The sequence below is a fragment of the Cucumis melo genome, unplaced genomic scaffold (genome assembly GCF_025177605.1).
Source record: "Cucumis melo cultivar AY unplaced genomic scaffold, USDA_Cmelo_AY_1.0 utg000482l, whole genome shotgun sequence".
Classification (NCBI taxonomy): domain Eukaryota; kingdom Viridiplantae; phylum Streptophyta; class Magnoliopsida; order Cucurbitales; family Cucurbitaceae; genus Cucumis; species Cucumis melo.
Window position 1 is genome coordinate 20,001 of NW_026124018.1, and position 2,500 is coordinate 22,500.

The following is a 2,500-nucleotide window of genomic DNA, read 5'->3' on the forward strand; positions in this document are numbered from 1 at the left end:
CTCAATATTGTAGGGGATCCACCCTATTACATAAGTGGATTCCTTCATTTTGATCTTATATCATGATATAAGTAAGCAGTTTTTATTGTATCGGCCAAAAACCTGACTAATTGATCTTTACGGTGCTTCTTCTATCAATTAGATCCTTTATCCATAGAATAAAGTATCTAGGCATACCTATTTCTTCATATTTCTGCTTCTATGAAGTTTCTTTCTTTGCTACAGCTGATACAAATCGTTAGTTTGGACAATACATATGTAGAAAGCCTATTTTTTTTTAGTATTTATTAGCGAATTTTCTCTTTTTTTTCTTTCTATAGTGGAGATAGTCGCACGTAATGACAGATCACAGCCATATTATTAAAAGCTTGTGGTAAGAACGGGTTTCGTTCTAGTGCCCGAAAATAATATTCCAAAGCTTTTGTATGTTCTCCGTTCCTTGTGTGGATAAGACCTATGTTATAGAGTATATAACTTCGATCATAGGGATCGATTTCTAGTCGCATAGCTTCATAATAATTCTGTAGAGCTTCCGCATAATTTCCTTCGGATTGAGCCGACATCCGTTACGGTCGTTCGTTATTCCATTGAAAGAATCTCCGTTCCAGAACCGTACGTGAGATTTTCATCTCATACGGCTCCCCCCTTTATCTGATGCGCATAATGAGATGAGAATAATACATGAAATCAAAAAAACATTGAAATACTCTCATTATGAACTCATGGGACTAGCGTTTTTACAAAAAATCTCTAGCCAACCTTCCTGTAAAAGATCTTTTCTTAACATCAAGCATGGTTTACTAGATAAAAATAAAAATGGTAACTCTAACAATTTCTTTGTCCTCAACGCCTCTAAATTTCCAGGAATTAGTCACTTCAACAGTCTTCGATGGTTATACAGGTATCCAAAATACAAACGAGATGGATGTTTGTTGTCCCAACCATTTTTCTAAGTTCCGATCCCGATAAGGAAAAGGTATAATTTATAACAAAGTTTTCGTGTTGTTGATTCCTAGGTGTAGTGCTTCTTCCCCTCTGCTACCTATTTTTACTAGTGAATATTTTTACTAGTGGAGTAGGGTTGACTTAATCCATAGGTTACACCTTTCGCTTAATACTAGAATCGACAATTCTAGCATCTAAGGTTACATTAATCGGGGATACACGACAGAAGGAATTTTTTGATTTTCAAATTGCACCTCCAAGAAGCGTAGATTTATTTCAATTATTGTTTTCTTTCTATCCCGAATACTGTGTCTTTCTACTAAGACGGAGAGGCGGTAAAGAAAATTGAAAAAAAAAAAAATCAAATCGCACCATCTCTGTAATAGGTGAATGCCTCTTTTTCCCCGGAAGTTGTCGGAATTATTCGTAATAAGATATTGGCTACAATTGAAAAGGTCTTATCGATAAAATTTCCATTTATCCCACCAGATCTAGGCATCGGTAACAACCCCCATTCTATAATTTCTTTTAATTACCTCTCGTGAGAAAATGATCCCACAAACAAAGGAATTGCATAGTACGAAATAACATAAAAACGGATTCATTAAAAAAATCCCACTCGATATTAAAATTGTTTCTTTTTGATTTCACAGGAATCAATAAAAGAGAAGAAATATTTCAATCCGGTTAAATTTCATCCAAATGTAGTAGGATCAGAATGAGAGAACTATTCTGATTTCAGCGAAGTTGAAGAAAAAAAGAATTTTATTTATCTGACTGGGGTAATTCTAGAAGTTTTTTGATTGAATTATGATACAAAAAAGAGCAAAAAGAATCGAATAATCATTCTATGATTCATAACTTGTGACTAGATATATGTATGGGATAAACAGTTGTTGGTGAAAAATCGAAAACTGTAAAAGTCGAATTTTTAGAAAAAAGGAATCATAGTTTAAAAAACTAAATAGAATCATGAGCTAAAAGTATCCATTAAACATAGTTAAAAAAAAAATTATTTGTATAGTTAGAATTGGTTGGACGTGCCTATCAAAAAAAAAATTGAATATTAATGACTCACTATTAAACTCGGTTTCTGGGCCATAATCATTCTGTAGGAGAGATGGCCGAGTGGTTGAAGGCGTAGCATTGGAACTGCTATGTAGGCTTTTGTTTACCGAGGGTTCGAATCCCTCTCTTTCCGTACTAATTCAACAATGTTACTGACCACAATGTATCAAATCAAATAACAATCGATACTATTATTCCAACGGTTAGACCTTTATGGATTCTTTATTTCGAATTTTTGTGGTACGGAAACGAAAAGACTGGAAAGAATGCACAAGAGATGAAAATCCCCCTACCGATCAATGATAGATGAATGATAGAAAAATTTCCGGATCAAAAACCTTACTTTCCTTCGGTCTCTTTACTTAGACTTCGGCGAAGGGGAGGACGAAATTGTCCGAACCCTTGTTTTTTAGTTAGGTTTAAGTCTGACGAGAATAATATTCTACAACGAGCAATTCATTTATTTTTAAACTGACCCATTTACTAT

At 34.0% G+C, this 2,500-nt stretch overlaps 1 non-coding gene across 1 annotated transcript; it reads left to right on the forward strand.

The window, feature by feature from the left end:
- Positions 1-2,059: 2,059 nt before the first annotated feature.
- TRNAS-GGA (transfer RNA serine (anticodon GGA)) lies at positions 2,060-2,146 on the forward strand. The gene has a single exon. It is a non-coding gene; the product is annotated as a tRNA-Ser (tRNA).
- The last annotated feature ends 354 nt before the right edge of the window (positions 2,147-2,500 follow it).